The sequence below is a fragment of the Xyrauchen texanus genome, chromosome 35 (assembly GCF_025860055.1).
Source record: "Xyrauchen texanus isolate HMW12.3.18 chromosome 35, RBS_HiC_50CHRs, whole genome shotgun sequence".
NCBI classification, from domain to species: Eukaryota; Metazoa; Chordata; class Actinopteri; order Cypriniformes; family Catostomidae; genus Xyrauchen; species Xyrauchen texanus.
In genome coordinates, this window is record NC_068310.1 from 8700217 (window position 1) to 8711235 (window position 11019).

The window sequence follows — 11019 nt, forward strand, 5'->3', positions numbered from 1 at the left end:
TAAGGCCATTGTCCAAAAATGTTTAACCACAGAATGCTGTGAATAACCAATCATAATCAAGTATTTCAGAGACATTAATAAAACATTTAAAGTCATAAAGTTTATTGTGATAGAATGTGGCAACTAAACATTCAGGTTGCCAAAATCCCAGTATGCTCATTGCTAATATATTAACTATATTTACTATAGTTACCAAGAGAAAAAAAAAATATTGTTCAGAGGTTTTTTTTTTCAACATGATCGCACAGGAAGTCAACATGCTGTTTCCAAAAGTTCCAGTACCCTACGATAGGTCAGATTATGCTGACTCACTGACAAACACCATCTCCTATCAGGCATTTTCCCTTGTTGTGCAACCGGAAACAATGATGCATGAGCCATGTGGAAGATACCGGGATTACTTTCTGCATTGAAACCAAGAAGTAATTACAGTCAGGTCCATAAATATTGGGACATCGACACAATTCTAATCTTTTTGGCTCTATACACCACCGCAATGGATTTGAAATGAAACGAACAAGATGTGCTTTAACTGCAGACTTAATTTGAGGGTATTTACATCCAAATCAGGTGAACAGTGTTTAAGGGACCAAAAGTAATAGGACAGATTAACAATCATAAATCAAACTTTCACTTTTTAATACTTGGTTGCAAATCCTTTACAGTCAATTACAGCCTGAAGTCTGGAACGCATAGTCATCACCAGACGCTGGGTGTCACAATTCCCTTGTTGTCTGCCCTGTGTTTCACTAGTCTTTGTCTCAAACTCCTATTCCCTTTGTAAAAAAAGTCGTTTGTCATCATCATGTCTCCTGTGTATTTAAACCCTGCTGTTTCTCCATTCCCCTGTCGATTGTTGATGTGTATGGATGTTGATGCTACGCCCTGTTATCCCTGTTCACCCTGTTCGTGGTCCCTTTATGTTTTCGTGCTTTTGTTTCTGTTTTCCCATCGTGGATGTTTTGTTTGTTCCTGTCTGTCAATTTTCACTTTATTTAATAAAGAACCACTGCAAGTAGATCCTCGTCTGCCTTCACCTGCTCATCATAACAGAACAATCGACCAATAATGGATCTAGCGGTTCTTAAAGCGAACTGTCGTCTGCTCAGCCTCATTCAGGGGGACCGTCCTGTGGAAGACCACATCCGTGATTTCCTCGAGCTGGCGAGTGTCACGGACTTCCCAGACTCCTCCCTAGTGGGGGTTTTTCCAGGCCAACCTGAACAGTGCGCTCAAGGAGCGGTTGCCACCGGCGACGCGCGGCTGGACGCTCCGTGACTACATTGAGGAGACTCTGCTGGCCTGCGCCTCGCCGTTCACTGTGGGCGTCGTCGAGGAGAACCCTGCCTCTCCTCCCACAGTGGTAACCCTCCACTCGTCCATGGCTCGTTCCTTCACGCCTGCCCCGCCTGCCAGCGAGCCAACCCCCACGCCTGCCTTGGTCAACGAACCAGCGCTGCCAACTTCGTCTGCCCGGAGGAGGAGAAGAAAAGGAAAGGCCTCTGCTATCCAGCCTCCGCCTACCACGGCCAACCAGCCAATGCCTGCAGCCCCGAACGTTGATGAGCCAGTGCCTGTAGCCTCGAACGTCAGTGAGCCAGTGCCTGTAGCCTCGAACGTCAGTGAGCCAGCGCCTGTAGCCATGACCGTCCAAGAGCCAGTGCATCTCGAGCCTCCCAGGGCTCATTATTGGCCTCCCAGGGCTCTGCCTCTCGAGCCTCCCAGGGTTATGCCTCCCAAGCCTCCCAGGGCTCCTCTTCCCGAGCCTCCCAGGGCTCCGCCTCTCGAGCCTTCCAGAGCTCCGCCTCTCGAGCCTCTCAGGGCTCCACCTCTCGAGCCTCCCAGGGCTCCGCCTCTTGAGCCTCTCAGGACTCCGCCTCTCGAGCCTTCCAGGGCTCTGCCTCTCAAGCCTCCCAGGGTTACGCCTCCCAAGCCTCCCAGGGCTCCTCCTCCCGAGCCTCCCAGGGCTCCGCCTCTCGAGCCTTCCAGGGCTCCGCCTCTGGAGCCTCCCAGGGCTCTGCCTCTCGAGCCTCCCAGGGCTCCACCTCTCGAGCCTCCCAGGGCTCCGCCTCTTGAGCCTCTCAGGACTTAGCCTCTCGAGCCTCCCAGGGCTCCGCCTCTTGAGCCTCTCGAGCCTCCCAGGGCTCCGCCTCCCGAGCCTTCCACGTATCTGCCTTCCACGGCTCCGCCTGCTGAGCCTTTCATGGCTCTGCCTCCTGAGCCTTCCACGGCTCTGCCTTCCATGGCTCCGCCTCCAGAGCCTCCTACGGCTCTGCCTTCCACGGATCTGCCTTCCCGGCTCTGCCTTCCATGGCTCCGCCTCCTGAGCCTTCCACGGCTCCGCCTCTAGAGCCTCCTATGGCGCCACCTCCCTCGGCTCCGCCTCCAGAGCCTTCCAGGTCTACGCCTCTAGAGCCTCCTACGGCACCACCTCCCTTAGCTCCGCCTCCCGAGCCTTCCACAGCTCCGCCTCTAGAGCCTCCTACGGCGCCACATCCCTCGGCTCCACCTCCTGAGCCTCCAGAATCTTCCATGGTTCCGCCTCCCATGGCTCCGTCTCCTGAATCACCCTCGGCTCAGCCTCCTGAGCCTCCCTCGGCTCCGCCTCCCGAGCCTTCCGTGGCTCTGCCTCCAGAGCCTTCCATGGTTCCGCCTCCAACGGCTCCGTCTCCAGAGTCGCCCTTGGCTCTGCCTCCTGAGCCTCCCACAACTCCAACTCCAGAGCCTTCTACGGTTCCACCTCCTGAGCCACCCATGGCTCTGCCACCTGGGTCTTCGACGGCTCCGCCCACCATGACTCCGCTACCAGAAACTTCCATGTCTCCGCCTATCTCGGCTCCACCCTTGGAGTTCACCATGGCTAGCCTGTGGCCGCCTCCCAGGCCTCCTGAACCTGTCCCTGTCCGGTGGCCGCCTTCCAAGCCTCCTGAACCTGTCCCTGCCCTGTGGCCACCTTCCAGGCCCCCTGAACCTGTCCCTGTCCTGTGGCCGCCTCCCAGGCCTCCTGAACCTGTCCCTGCCCTGTGGCCGCCTCCCAGGCCACCTGACCCAGTCCCCGTCTTGTGCTCACCGTGGACTGCCTGTCTGCTCCCTGTACCCCCTTGGACTTCCTGTCTGTCCCTTGTGCCCCAATGGACTGTCTGTCTGCCCCTTGTGCCCCCTTGGACTGTCTGTTTGCCCCTTGTGCCCCCTTGGACTGTCTGTTTACCCCTTGTGCTCCCTTGGACTGTCTGTTTGCCCCTTGTGCCCTCTTTTGTCTGCCTGCCCCCCCCTCACCCCTTGGACGATTTTTTTTGGGGTATTCCTTTTTTTATGTCACGATTCCCTTGTTGTTTGCCCTGTGTTTCACTAGTCTTTGTCTCAAACTCTTATTCCCTTTGTAAATAACTACACTTCCCATGATTCCCGGCCCTCATCGCTGCCAGCCCTGTGTCATTGTGCTCACCTGATCATCGTTTGTCACCTTCATGTCTCCTGTGTATTTAAACCCTGCTGTTTCTCCATTCCCCTGTCGATTGTTGATGTGTATGGATGTTGATGCTACGCCCTGTTAACCCTGTTCACCCTGTTCATGGTCCCTTGATGTTTTCATGCTTTTGTTTCTGTTTTCCCATTGTGGATGTTGCGTTTGTTCCTGTCTGTCAATTTTCACTTTATTTAATAAAGAACCACTGCAAGTAGATCCTCGCCCTTCGTCTGCCGTCACCTGCTCATCATAACACTGGGTTTCATCCCTGGTGATGCTCTGCCAGGCCTCAGTTTTGTCTTCAGCAAGTGAAATACTTGCTCAATCGGATTCAGGTCAGGTGATTGACATGGCCATTGCATAACATTCCCCTTCTTTCCCTTAAAAAACTCTTTGGTTGCTTTCACAGTATGCTTCAGGTCATTGTCCATCTGTACTGTGAAGCGCCGTCCAATGAGTTCTGAAGCATTTGGCTGAATATGAGCAGATAATATTGCCCGAAACACTTCAGAATTCATCCTGCTGCTTTTGTCAGCAGTCACATCATCAATAAATACAAGAGAACCAGTTCTGTTGGCAGCCATACATGCCCACACCATGACACTACCACCACCATGCTTCACTGATGAGGTGGTATGCTTTGGATCATGAGCAGTTCCTTTCCTTCTCCATACTCTTCTCTTCCCATCACTCTGGTACAAGTTGATCTTCGTCTCATCTGTCCATAGTATGTTGTTCCAGAACTGTGAAGGCTTTTTTAGATGTTGTTTGGCAAACTCTAATCTGGCCTTCCTGTTTTTGAGGCTCACCAATGGTTTACATCTTGTGGTGAACCCTCTTTATTCACTCTGGTGAAGTCTTCCATTGATTGTTGACTTTGACACACATACACCTACGTCCTGGAGAGTGTTCTTGATCTTTCCAACTGTTGTGAAGGGTTTTTCTTCACCAGGGAAAGAATTCTTCGGTCATCCACCACAGTTGTTTTCCGTGGTCTTCCGGGTCTTTTGGTGTTGCTGAGCTCACCGGTGCGTTCTTTCTTTTTAAGAATGTTCCAAACAGTTGATTTGGCCACACCTAAAGTTTTTGCTATCTCTCTGATTGGTTTGTTTTGATTTTTCAGCCTAATGATGGCTTGCTTCACTGATAGTGACAGCTCTTTGGATCTCATATTGAGTGTTGACAGCAACAGATTCAAAATGCAAATAGCACACTTGAAATGAACTCTGGACCTGTTATCTGCTCCTTGTAAATGGGATAATGAGGGAATAACACACACCTGGCCATGGAACAGCTGAGCAGCCAATTGTCCCATTACTTTTGGTCCCTTAAAAAGTGGGAGGCACATATACAAACTGTTGTAATTCCTACAACGTTCACCTGATTTGGATGTAAATACCCTCAAATTAAAGCTAAAAGCACATCTTGTTCGTTTCATTTCAAATCCATTGTGGTGGTGTATAGAGCCAAAAAGATTACAATTGTGTCGATGTCCCAATATTTATGGACCTGACTGTATGTAAGCATAATCAGTGATGAGCGCGATTCAGAGGTTGCATTTTTCCCTCTAACATTACATTACTTGCAACACTTACCGTTTTGGCCACTAGGGACAGTGTTTTGAATTTCAGTAAGCACAGACTGATTTTAGCTAAAGAAAAGTTAACGTACTGTTTCCTGTGTTCACTGTGAGATCAGTCTGCCCTTTTATAGCTCAGGTAACATAATGGAGTCATTCAGGTTAAATTTAAGTTCCTAAGAGTTTTTCCTTAAACATTGAAATAATTGTTTTTGTAGAAAATTGGACTATAAAATTATTGTGGATAGCCTAGCTCAGACAATGAGAAATGTTTGAATTTTTATAGACATCTGCAATCAAAAGATGTCTATAAAAATTCAAACATTTCTCATTGAACCTTATGGCAAATAGGAGCAGTTTAAGTAATTGCTGAGATCTTTTCTGAAACTCTAGATGAGATACATCAGATTATATTATATTATTCAAAGGTCTCAACTTGCTCTCCATTTAATCTCATTGCTGTCTTGGAGAATCAATTGGGAAATTATTTGATTCTCAACTGAATCTCATTTATGATGTTTCTTTCCTGTGGGTAGGGACTATACAGAACAGAGACAGATGAACAGTATTTTAAGACTTTTAAAATGGACTTGTGTTTAATAAAGAACATATGAATTATGTCAAACTTTTGCCTAGTGACCTGGTTAACAATTTTCATTTTTTAACGTCCATTGACACTGACAGATGGAGTCCAGCAGCCAGAAACATTGAAACAGCAATGACCTTCAGATTTTGATGCTTGAGTGGGTTTGGAAATGCCAAGAGTGTGTGGGCAATGTACTACTGTTCCTCTTCAGACTGATTAAATATTCCATTAGACATTGCTTGCTCACACCCGGCTGACAGAATAGTTCTTCTTTTACCAGGGTAATTACAGTGAATTATGTAACTAGACTGAGTGGGAATCTAGTGCTTGTTGTGAAATGGTTTGTTGTCAACTTTAATGAAAGGAATTTACATTTCCAAACACTTATGGGAAATTAATTTGGCTGAAATGTTTGATGTTTGATGCATGGATGTAAATGTGTGTCTGTGTAGGAGGGTCCAGAGGATGGATATTCATTAAGGACAGTGTTTAAATGCTAAATTTTAAAAACATACTATAAAGAACAATATAATAATCATATGCCATGAACATCTAGCTTAAAGCAGCCACTTAGTAAAGAAAATAAGACTTAAGCTTATCCAGCAGATACTTAATATATTTAGAATTTGAATTAGTTTATGGATTTAATACTGTTGGGAGGCTAAATCAGGGTTAGTAGTCACTTAAAAACCAATCAATCATCCTAATGACACCACACGTTACAACAGTGGTTTGATTACTGTTCTATTCTGTGCCTTCTCTGTGTGACATGTTCCCCTCTCCCCAGGATGCTTGGGCAAGATCATTTGTTTGGATGTATTAGATAAGGAAGTAATGTATCGAAGAGGTAATTTTACTTATCATTTATTAGCTGTTTTCTGGAGATAGAATACAAACCTACACTTTTCCTTGTTTCATCAACCTTATTACATTATTTGTACAAGGCATGCTGAGAGGAAACTTTTGTGACATCCAATCTGCTTATTTAGTCCTCACTGGCTCCATCGTGTGGCATCAAACACATTATTTTGAGAAACAAACATAAGCTGTCACTCAGTTTAACTCTTTTATGCCACTGCATGAGACAAAAAAAGAAAAGAAAAAAATAATTTACATCCATCACTTGTATGAGTAAACAAGTAGACAAAATCATAAGATATAGGGGGCTCATGAAAAGTTTACACATTTACACCCATTGTGACCAATGGTCAAATTGGTGTCATTGGCCCAATGAATGCTCTTTCACCATAAAATTAAATTGTCTTTCCAGAGTTCCCAAAATGGTTAATTGTATTATAATTGAGTGCCAGATACAGATTATGCTAATTTGTACATTACATTTTTACATTTTGTTTACTTTTTTTTTCTTATCTTTTACTGCATAGTTACAGTTATTTGGGCTATTGGGCAATTTATACTTTTTAATGTGGTTGTGTTTGAGCCCTTGTATCCTGCCAAATTTAGTGATTCATAATGTTCTGGTCTGTGGTGTAACTGCAAGAGTTAGAGGACACACACACAGACAGGGTTCTTGCATTTTGTCTGCATTATAGGTGCACTCAGTATCTGTGTCCCAAATTATGCTTTATATCCTACAGTATAGAGAACAACAGTGCCTGCCCACTTTTTTTTTTAAAAAGTCTGGATTCTGGAAGTATTTTTCCCATTCATTTTCTGCATAAGGATTTCATAAAATCCTCCATGAAAGAGTTGTAACCCATAAACAAAACCAACCAGCTCCAAGGTGAATCACAACAAGAAGTATTTGAAAATCAGTAAAAAGACAAAGGTACAAGAATAAAAAATGATGGGTATATAAAACTGTTGATTTTAGATTGTTGAATTTATGTATAGAAACAATATATTTTTTGTTTATTGCAAAATATTCCAATATGTACACACAAATAAGTAATTTAAGGGTGAAGGGAAAACGACTGCATTGGTAATGTAATTGTTCACCAGGAACTCAAACTATCAAAGCAATCAAACACGATTTTTAAACAATGACGTTGAAATGACATAGACTGATGGCTTCAGCAGAAGCTTAAACTCTTATTTATGATAATTCAGATAGCATGTGAAGGCAGCATTATACTGACACCTTGTTGTGTGGGTGCAGCATCACATTAAAGCTAACATTTTCAGTTCCTGATGCTGTTGAAGAAATGCAAAAATAGAATAAGGAGCTGAAGCTCTGTGTGGACATAAACATTCTATGGCAAGCTCCAAAGGTACAAATTCAGATTCTATTGGATTCACACACATTCACTGAGTTTTTACAGAAATGGATCCTAATCCAGTCTTTACAATTGTTTATGTTTGCATGGTTCTCCAGTTTGAAGTTTGGTAATGTTGATTTGCACATTGTTATACTGTACATGCCTGGTAATCGGAGAGAAGTATCAAAGGCAGTTGTTTAGTCTGTCACCTCTCTTCCATTCTTAATGAATGCATGACAGACCTCTGACAGAATAGGGCAAGATTGTAGTAAAGTATTTGGTAGGACTGACAACCATGACTAAAACCAGGAGTTTTTTGATCTGGCTAGTGGGACTCCACCTGGGGATGTTAAGGGGTGTAGAAAGAGCAAACTGATCATACAAAAAATCGTCAATATCAGGAGGTTGAAGGTTTTTCTGAACTGCCCCTCCCAGTGGCCGAAGCTAGAACTACAGTTGCGATGGTCTACACAAGCACAAGTACTTTATTCTTTGAATGGATAAGCTTTGTCAGGGTTTCAGGTCAGTTTTAATAGGCCTACTTAACTTGTTTCACACAAATGCTCTCACATGCAAGAAAGGATATGTTAGTGGCATTTATCATTTTTTTTACTGCGTTTGCACTGTTTGTCTGGACAGACTTTGGCTTCATTCAAATTCGAGCTTCATTTTAAGGTCTGTGCAGACCTCTAGCCCGAATATGGGTGGAAAAACATTTAGAAATAACACATATGATCATTTTGCGAAAGAGCCGGGTCAGTTTGACCTAGCAGGAATACACAACTGCACCCGTCCCATATGAAATTTTCTTTGGTCAATGGATGACTACATCAGAGTTAAACTTTTCTCCACTTTTGGTTGCATTGACCACCACTTTCTCAAACCCTTGCATTTTCACTTGTGACACACCATACCCATTGAAATCATTGGATTTGTAGCACTGTCTGATGCAGAATAAACATTGGTGTGTAAGTGCCTTTAAACTCTAAAGAGTGCCAGGCCAGCCACATATGTTTATATGTGTAAGCATAAATGTTTTTTAATCAGCGAAAGTGTGTCCCATGTATGGTGCAGACATTTACATTATTTATTAATTTGTGTGTTGCATGTTGGGTGTGATAATGGCATATGCAGCCTGATCTCATGAAAATTATGTGACTGGTGACATCTTTGCAAAATTACATTACATCGATTCTTACACGTATCACAGCAGTTCTGAGGTGAAATGTCCACTACGTGGTGCTAAAAGCGAGTTAAATGTTCTCCCAAACTAATTTTGTTTTTTAAGGTTAATGATCTATTGAGTTTTAAATCAGCAAAACTGACCTCAAGCCTACTCCTAACTGATAGTTGTTCACTTGTTGAAAACATACTCTTCAAGACTCGTAACAAGGTCTGTCCTTTGCATCAGAAGTGCAACACTATCAGCAGTGCTACTGCAAAATGTGATCATGCCCAAGCGAGCTTGTATACAGTATGTAGTTGGTTATGCAATGCAAATGTTAATATGCATCACCTAAAATGTATGTGTTTTGATGTTAACAAAATGTGAACAAAATCCCATTTAATTTTACTCCAGTCATTATTTGCATGTAATTTGCATAATGCTGCCAAAACAATACAAAGCACTCAACAAAGAACCATATAATCATCTCAATCCAACTTTGCTTTGTATTCGCTTCCTAATCTGGCTGTCTCTCTCATGTTGCGTACTCATTTGTATCCGCTCAGAAAAGGCCCCCCTGTTCACAGATGGCCATGTTCGTGTTGTCATTAGCGAACTGTAAAAAGAATTGGGGGACCCTTGCAAAGGGGGGGTGACACTGGCACAAGCTCACTATTGTGGTGGCTTCTGCTGGGGCTTCCCCAAATAGTGCTGGCACAAAGTGTGCCTGGAGGCCACAAGCATTTTGGCTTCATCTGACTTTACCCCCAACAAACACTCACACACACACACACACACACACACACACACACACTGCACCCCACCCATTCGCAATGTCATAGGGAAATGTGGGTAATCTGTGGAGAAGCCACTCAGTAGACCTTGTCTTTGTGTGAGTGTGTTCTCATGCTTTTCTCAACAGATTTCCCAGTATGTGTCCTTATGTGTTAGAGTGACCGTGTACTTCATTTCAAGAGAGCTCCTTTCCTCTACACATACACACACAAACACACATACACATGCTCCTGAGGAGACTGAAAGGGACCTTGAGGGATAAGTAGCTCTGCACTGAACATACTGTCTTCATGCTGTGAGTAGTTTTGTATCGGTTATTTTTCTTTTGCAAGCCTAGACAGATTTTGGGGTTTGATAGCATTCTCTTAAGTACCCATTGCATGTTGTTACAGTATTTCTATGTCATAAAACATTCTCAATGTATAGGATCCAGTGCTTCCTTACTGCTGTTTCAGCTTTATTTAAAAACAGTCAATGCAGCTACTGTATTTATTTTATGGCACATTCTTGATGTATCCATTAGATATTTATTATGGTTGTTTATGTGTGCTGGTCCACGCAGTGGTACACTATCTTCCATGCAGAATATTACACTAACAAAAATAAAATAAAAATTACTATGATGTTACATGTTATTTTGGACATGGACACTGTCAATCGATTAAAATTTGTAATTGAAATAATTGCATGATTTGCCAATTAATTAATGGAATTAATAAAAATGAATCTCTTATCAACATTCACTGCAAAAAAAAACCAAAACAAATAAAGATAATTTAGAATTTAAGAATTATTTATATAATTCATACATTTTAAATACATCATATACTATGTAAAGTGTCAATAGACAATTAAAGCATTTAAAGGTGTCTTTAAATGTCAAAATTATGTTTGTTTTATTTGTATCTCATTGAACATAACCTCTGTTGTTATTGTTGGTTTATGTACTCGTCTCGTCTACATATGTCTTTGGGCTTTGAAGCATCTCCCTTTGGTTGTTTCGCATCTCACTAGTTTTTACGTTGTGTTTTTAGGATGATGTGCTAAGTTAAATGTAGTTTGAAACTTTGAAGCTCTCATTGGTTTGATGAGGAGTGTTGCCTGTACAGCTATTGCACTGACTGCCCTCTACTGCATCAAGGTGGTACATCAAGCTTGAATTGCTCTGATGGTTGAAACTATCCTTTGTGTGGGATATGATTTACATAC